Source organism: Podarcis raffonei, chromosome 4 (genome assembly GCF_027172205.1).
Source record: "Podarcis raffonei isolate rPodRaf1 chromosome 4, rPodRaf1.pri, whole genome shotgun sequence".
NCBI classification, from domain to species: domain Eukaryota; kingdom Metazoa; phylum Chordata; class Lepidosauria; order Squamata; family Lacertidae; genus Podarcis; species Podarcis raffonei.
The window spans coordinates 85,496,702-85,505,125 of NC_070605.1; the positions used below are offsets into that span (position 1 = coordinate 85,496,702).

At 44.5% G+C, this 8,424-nt stretch overlaps 1 protein-coding gene and 1 long non-coding RNA gene across 2 annotated transcripts in view; both read right to left on the bottom strand.

Annotated features, from left to right (window-relative positions):
• The window catches only part of UBAC2 (UBA domain containing 2), a 77,951-nt gene that overhangs the window by 47,154 nt on the left and 22,373 nt on the right, over nucleotides 1–8,424 (bottom strand). The window lies entirely within an intron of this gene.
• On the bottom strand, nucleotides 210–4,562 carry LOC128411920 (uncharacterized). The gene is made up of 3 exons (XR_008329967.1): nucleotides 3,888–4,562; nucleotides 3,192–3,313; nucleotides 210–2,833 (listed from the first exon to the last, which is right to left on the bottom strand). It is a non-coding gene; the product is annotated as an uncharacterized LOC128411920 (long non-coding RNA).

Genomic DNA, 8,424 nt, shown 5'->3' on the forward strand with positions numbered 1-8,424 from the left:
GATAAATAGGGACCGCTTACCAGCGGGAAGGTAAACGCCGTTCCGTGTGCTGCGCTGGCTCGCCAGATGCAGCTTTGTCACGCTGGCCACGTGACCCGGAAGTTTCTGCGGACAGCGCTGGCTCCCGGCCTATAGAGTGAGATGAGCGCACAACCCTAGAGTCTGGCAAGACTGGCCCGAAAGGGCAGGGGTACCTTTACCTTTAAGCGAGATGAGTGCCGCAACCCCAGAGTCGGCCACGACTGGACCTAATGGTCAGCAGTGCCTTTACCTTTACCTTTATAAAATCTGATTGATTTCATTGGGTGTACCTAAATCTTTAGGTGCTGCAGATATATTCTTAGAAGAGGGATCTTCCCTTCGCTTTTATACTGGAGGGAATGCCTGTTCTAAGTGTGCCCTTGCCACATGCAGCTTTTATTTGTATAAAAATAAAGCATTTTTTAAAAAAATCTGCCATCTAGTTGAAAATGTCATAGCCCTAGTAATTACTGGTATGTTATCCCCTGAATCAAGTTCTCTCATACAGGAGATGAGAAACCAGCACAGGAACACCATCTCTCCCGCTTCTCTTCTAAAAAACCTATGGTTCTCATATCTTCCATGACCAGACATGATATTAGTGTCAGCAGCAAAAGAGCCAATTGTGCTACTGTTGGTCCCTGACACTGACAATGGCAGAGATAGTGGCAGAATTCCATACAGGCCCCTTGTACTGCATCCTACAGGTCTTTTCAGTCTTTTTCTGAGCCCTAAAGAACAATGTGTAAACACATATTAGTTCTAGCTTTAGCTGTGTTATACATAACACTACATTTGGGATTTATAAAAGTGAGTAGGCAGAACTCACATATTGTGAAATACGATTTCACAATATCTGCACAACTAGGTCTGTGACCTCAGTGGAACCTATTGTTTAGTTTGACTTTTTTCTAAGTATTTTGAGACATGGAATCGTGTTTAGGAAGAAAGAAAAAAATGCAAGTCCTCACTCTTTGGAGTCAACCTATTATCTTGAAATACATTTAAGAATAACCTGCAGTACAAACTCCAAGCCAAACAGCACACTTTTGGAAAAGTTATTTGTATATATATTTCCCACTCGGATAAAAACAAACCAGTGTTTCAATTGCAAAGCTGATGAAATTTCTATACCTTCCTCTAAGCAAACTTTTTGAGAAAACTAATAGATTAAGGTCAACGCACATCTGTATGTGCTTATACAAGTTACCAAGGCAGAGACACAACATGTGGTTTATGTTTTGAAATGCTTTCTCAGAATAGCCCGAAAACTTCCTCCCAAGAATCTTTCGCAACATGATATCCATCAGTATAAACAAGAAAAGGAAGCGAAGGTACTGCTGGCAAGACACCTTTCTCATTTGATTTGCCACCTCATTATACCTTGCCGCTTCTAACCGCATTAAGCACTTTTTGTGTGGTGACAATATTGACTGGAAGTGAAATTGAGGTTTTTCAAGGTGCTGAACCAATCCTGCCATGCAGCTACTTGCTGCAATTGCCAAATTTTGTGCACACTTTTTCATTTTGAAAAGCATTTCTCCCAAGACAATGGCAAGAAAACACATCACCAAGTATGAAACGAAATTTTAAAAAGAAAATGAAGTCAAAGCTTTTCGAAGACAAAAAACCTCCCTTATTTCCGTGAGCAGCTATCATGGTTTTACGTCTGCAACGAATTCAAGAAAGCCATTCTCTGCACAAAGAAAAGGGGAAATAATCATAGTTTTACTGCAAAAAATAGGCAGGACTCACACAAGTGCCTTTCAAAAGAGCCGTGCAGTTAAGAGGAAGTTTGCCCTTATCTTCTTTGATGTTGCTGCTTGGAGTGGAAAAACAAACAAACGTAAGTGGGCTTGCTCAGAAGCTGGGGCTCTGGCAATTGCCCTAGGATGCAAGGTGATCTTATTGGTTTTATTCATTTATTTAATAAAATGTATACACTGCTTGATTGTAAAAACAACAACACACCACAAAGCAGTTTACAAAAGGATAAAACAAATCAATAAAAAAATGCAACAATAGTTTAAAACATGCAAAAAGTTGAAATACTAATGATGCACACATGCCCTCTTCAAATCTGCTCACTGGAACGGGGCCTGTATCAATGCCATGTTGGATGGCACTAGCAAAAGTGTTTTACTCATTATGGCAAAGAGAAGACTAGATACTGTGAAGCAGCCTTGGGAGATAATAAACGGTCACATACTGGTCTGTTTCTCTCCAAACAAACCACAAACGGAAGCCAAGGTCCGTTCCAGTATGCTGCTCATTCACTGTAAGTCATAAACCATAAGCTGCCGTGACATGTGAACCAGTCCACAAAATCCAGGGTTCAAATGGTATTTGAACCTGGGTTCCCATGTCTAAGCCCGAAGTTTTGTCTAGCTGACAAAATATCACTTTCTTGAAGCCCTACCATATCAGAGTAAGGCATCAAGGTACTTTTGCAAGATATTGCATCATCCATGTAGACATTTGCGAGGGTGGTGGAAAGAAAAGAACTTGTGATTTTTAAACAGAAAAGGCTTTTGTAAGCCTACAGCTAGGAGTAGTTTTATGAATAGTTTCATGGATATCAACAGTTTCAACAGCTATGCCAAAGTCACACAACAGTTTGCAACCCATTAAATCGAATGCAGGTCAACAGCTGTGTAGACAGTCAACCAAGTGGTTGATAAAGTTTTGGGGTGTGTTGTCAGCAGTATGCTGATGACACACAGCTCTATTCTCCTTTACATCTGCAGGCATAGCTGTGGATGTGCTGGACCGGTGTCTTGCCTCGGTAATGGACTGGATGAGAGCCAATAAACTGAAGCTCAATCCAGATAAGACAGAGGCACTGTTAGTGGGTGGTTCCCTAGACCAGATGGATGGGAGACTGCCTGCAATTGAGGGATTGACACTCCTTCTTAAGAAGCAGGTATGTAGCTTTGGGGTGCTCCTGGATCCACTGCTGTTGCTTGAGGCCCAGGTGGTGCTGTGTGCCTTCTGTCAGCTTCAACTCATGGTCCAGTTACGCCCCTATCTGGACAAGGGTAGCCTAACTTCCATGGCCTATGCTTTGGTCACCTCTAGGTGGATTATTGCAATGTGTTATACATGGGGCTGCCTCTGAAGATGGTTCAGAAACTTCAGCTGCTGCAAAATTTGATGGCCAGGTTGCTCACCGGACCAAGACGGTTTGAGCATATAACATCGATCCTGGCCCAACTACACCATGTGCCAATTAGTTTCCAAGCCCAATTCAAAGTGCTGGTGCTGACCTTTGCAGTCTTACATGGTTGAAGACCTCAATACTTTCTTTCTTTCTTTTTTACATTCTTTTCCTTTTTATTTCCGGTTACCAACATTGTTATGCAATTCCAAGAGCTCTTAACTTTGAAGAGAACAATGCAAAGCCATTTTAAACTGCCTACAAACAAAGTACAATGCATCCCTGAGGGACTCTTTTTACAGATGTTCTTTGTCCCAAATGCTCCACAGATATGAAAAATGATTCCTAAATATTTATTCTGCTACATCATGTAAGTAGTTCAGATTGTTTTCTGAGCTTGCAGTTTCAAAAGAAACTTTGCAGACCAGTTCTGAACTGTGAGCAGGTAAATGTTCATATGCACATTTCCCTAGGAATTGAGCCTCTTACTGGACGGCACTAAAGCAAGCAAACGTTCCTAAGAATAGAATGCACCTACGCTTGGGCAGAGGTACATAACCAGCTCCTAACTCACCACCTCTTTGTTCTGATCCCCATCTCACCACAGCTACTCTCTCATGCTTTGAAATTCTAGCCTTAAATTTTATGACAAATGCAACTGGACTTTCATTTGGAGGGTGTGGAGAGTAAAAGCGGAAGAGGTGAAGACCTCAATACTTTAAGGACTGCCTCTTCCCATACAAACTGACCTGGACCCCGTGCTTGTCATTTGAGGCCCTTCTCTATGTCCCCCTTCCCCAAGAGGTTTGGAGGGTGACAAAACGAGGGCCAGATTTTTCTGTGATGGTTCCCCGTCTGTGGAGTGCTCTCTCCAGAGAGGCTTGCCTGGCAACTTCATTACATGTCTTCTGGCACCAGGCGAAAACATTCCTCTTTACTCAGGCCTTTGCCATTAAATAAGCTATGGCCTGTTCAATGTTGGGAGGGGGGCTGTTATTATGATAATTTTTAAAATTATGCTGTGTATTATTATGCTCTGTATTTTTAAAAAATTATGCTGCATAAATTATGTTCCTAATGTTGTGCACCACCCTGGGATATTTGGCTAAAGGGTGATATATAAATCGAATAAATAATTCTCCTGTATTTACTATCTGTACAAGGCTGCAAAAACAAAGAGAATTTTCAAGGATCTGACATACCACAATATTCAGGGGTATAGGCTGGATCTGGCTTGGTGGGTCACAAGTTGTGCAGGCTATGTAAAAACAAGTTAGTCCCTAGATATAATAGGAAGCCTGCACAACTTATGGGTGAACAAGCCAAACACAAGCCACCAGCTATTTATTTGGCATGCCAGTAGGCTGACACTCACACATGACCATGGCAGCAAAAACCAATATGTTAATGAAGTTTGTGGGCTGCATTTGGCTTGATGGATCACATATTGTAAGGTCTGATCTCTTACGTCAGAGTTAAGACAGTCACATATGCCACCAGCAAGTCAAACTACTGTATTCCATGACTGCTCTGTAGCAATAATAGATACTGAACAGTAGAGGGCAATGCAGTTACATCAATAACTCTAGCCTTTTGAAGGCAAGGCGAATAAATACAACTAAGATAAAGCATAGGCATACAGAACGATATTTAAGGAAATAGACTAAATACAAGGGAATGAATCATTTGGATTCTTACTAATATCCAAAGATAACAACAGCACATGAATGCTATACTCATGGTCCCTCACAAAGATGGCCTAGCGTTCTATATAGAATCAGCAATTGCACATGGAATTATTAGAGAATTAGCCTCATCCACCATAAATATTTTCAGCCTCAAACCAATACTAAGCATTGCCCAAGTGCTAACAATGATTCTGCTTCTTAATTTCTTAATTTTAAGAATAGCCCCTAAGGTCTCTTGGCTTTCTAAGTACCTATTGCCATCTTTCTGAAATCTCAGCAGCCTAAAAAAGTATGCATTTGTGTCACACTGGAGCCAAAGTCCAAACCTCTACACTAGTGCTTAGTGCTTGAGGGGATGTATTTGGGCTTTGTGTTGTTTTCCCCTCAATTATTACTTCCTCGTCCTCTGAAAGTTCCAGAAACCTGAAGTCTGTTGTGGACATGTGTGGACATGTACAGTGGTACCTCGGGTTAAGAACTTAATTCGTTCTGGAGGTCTGTTCTTAACCTGAAACTGTTCTCAACCTGAGGTACCACTTTAGCTAATGGGGCCTCCCTCTGCCGCCACACAGCCACCGTGCGATTTCTGTTCTCATCCTGAGGAGCCCCCAGAGATCGTGGGAAGCAGCACTTCCTCAGCGGAGGAAGGAAGCCATGCCTCTAGTGGGGAGGAGAGGCAGGGCTCGGAGGCTGCAAGGCGATGCCAGGACACCTTGCCTGAGCAAAGCGGGGAGGAGGGAGGTCCCCCGTTACCCAAGCCTTCCTTGCACAGTAGGCTTTCACGCAGAGAGGGGAGGCGCAGACTGGGGGTCAAGAAACTACTCTGCTGGGGAAGATTTAAGGACCGCCCACTCTCAGATTCTGCCAGTGAATGAGCAAGACATGGAATAGAGGCGCTCTGCGTTGTAAAGTTTTTTTTTAGCACTAATAAGAAAGCTTTAGAACAGACTAGTGAGGCATCTTGCCTGATTGCTCTCGAGCAACCACCTGATACCCTTAACACTGAGGTACCACTGTACTCATGTATTTATTCACCTATGCATGCAAACATTTTTTAAAAAGGCTATCTTGGAACAATGCCATAATGAACCTTTACCAAAAACAATTTTCTCTCCTCTCCTTCTCACCCACTCTCCAGCAGCCACTACCCAAGGGAAGAGGCTGGCGGCAGCAGCCATGGAGAGACCATGGAGAGGCAACAGGATGTTCTGTCGCAGTTGCCACCGCCATGGCAGCTGCTCAGGACAAGCACTGGCTTTTCCTCCTTCCCGAGATCAGCACTGGCGGTGCTGGGAGGGACGGGACTGGGACATTCTGGGATCATATCAGAAGCCAGTTTGGCTTTTGTAATTCTGGGACTGTTCCTGGAAAATAGGGACATTTGAGGGTATGCCACACATGAGTGCTTGCATGAAAATTCTAAGTGAGCCCAAAGCACAGGAGAGCCGAGTACAAAAAGTTCATATACCAATTTATCGGCAGGATTTCTAAAATCTGCCTGCTCTTACTTGATTACCGCCCCCCCCACTCCATAGTCTCTGGTAATAACAGCAATTTCCTGAGCAGCTACAGCCTGGTTCCCAATGGAGCATTGCTTATAAAGCAAATAAGGTAAAGGTAAAGGGACCCCTGACCATTAGGTCAAGTCGTGACCGACTTTGGGGTTGTGACACTCATCTCGCTTTATTGGCCAAGGGAGCCGGCCTACAGCTTCCGGGGTCATGTGGCCAGCAGGACTAAGCCGCTTCTGGTGAACCAGAGCAGTGCACGGAAACACCGTTTACCTTCCTGCTGGAGTGGTACCTATTTATCTACTTGCACTTTGAGGTGCTTTTGAACTGCTAGGTTGGCAGGAGCAGGGACCGAGCAACGGGAGCTCACCCCATCGCGGGGATTCGAACCGCCAACCTTCTGATCGGCAATTCCTAGGCTCTGTGGTTTAACCCACAGTGCCACCCGCGTCCCTATAAAGCAAATGAGGCATCAGTCACCAGCATGCTGAAAAGTGTACATCGTTCTGCAGACAAACTGCTAATAGGTGGTAGAATGCGTCTGAAATAGGGGTGTAGCTCAGTATTTTACATAGAGAAGGTCGGAGGTGTAATTCCTGGTGTCTCCAGGTAGGACTCAGGAGACTGCTGCCAAAAATCTGGAGAGCTGCTGCCATTCAGTGTCAACCATGCTAAGCTAGATAAGCCAATAGCCTAGCAGTCAACGGTTTCCAACCTTTTTGAGTCCACGGCTCCCCTGACCAAGTACATTCTTTCTGCGGCACCCCTGAGGGGCTCAGGCGCCCAGTTATGTCACCCCTTGCCTACAGGGCTGGCAGCCTCTCGCCTTTTTTCAAACACCCTCCCCTTGTGGAGTGTTCCCTCAGCCTTCTCTCCTCTCCTTGGGAGTCCTCAAGGCAGCTTCTGCTGCAACAGCTGTGCAAACCTTTGGGAAGCAGAGATGTCAGAGGACATCAGAGGAGAGAGGGAAGGAAAGAGGGACAGAGGCCAGTGTTGTCCGCGGCACCCCTGGCCATCGCTCAAGGCAGATTTCTAATGACAACTAGGGCATTTCGGGAAATGTCGTTTCACTATGCTGGCAAAACAGCAACTTATTTTACAGTAATTTACAACTGGGATTGATTGTGTCAACCTCCCATTTCATACCACTGTTCTATAGCGGAACTAGGGCTTCGAAAGAGTGGCTGGGGAAGTCCAGCCAGATGGGTGGGGTACAAATTATTATTATTATTACTATTATTACTATTATTATTATTATTACAAAAGGATTGTCTTCTTTCTCCACTGGAAAATTCCCCAGAATACACAGGACCACATCAGGTTCCATCCGTCTCTGAGGGTGGGACATCTGAATGCCATTAATAATTATCCCTCATTTTCTCTCAACCAACGCTGTGCAGCCCATGGCATTCTCTTTCCTTCTTTCATATACAGTCATACCTCGGGTTACAGACGCTTCAGGTTGCATCTTTTTGGATTACGGACCGCCGAAACCCAGAAGTACCGGAACGGGTTACTTCCGGGTTTCAGCGGTCACACATGCGCAGAAGCGCTAAATCACTCTTTGCGCATGGACAGAAGCGCTGAATCGCAACACGTGCGTGCACAGATGCGCCGCTGCGGGTTGCGAACATGCATCCCGCACGGATCACGTTCACAACCCGAGTGTCCACTGTATATGTGCCATGCATTTCACTGTACAGTGGTACCTCGGGTTACATACGCTTCAGGTTACAGACTCCGCTAACTGAGAAATAGTACCTCGGGTTAAGAACTTTGCTTCAGGATGAGAACAGAAATCGTGCTCCGGTGGCGTGGCGGCAGCAGGAAGCCCCATTAGCTAAAGTGGTGCTTCAGGTTAAGAACAGTTTCAGGTTAAGAACGGACCTCGGGAACAAATTAAGTATTTAACACGAGGTACCACTGTATTGTATTAGGTCAACTGACAGCAAATCTTCATGAAGAGTTTAATGTTGCTATTATGTGATGAAATGTAGTCCTCCATCCTGTTAGATACAATTTTCATAGTAATCACCAGTAGGAGAAT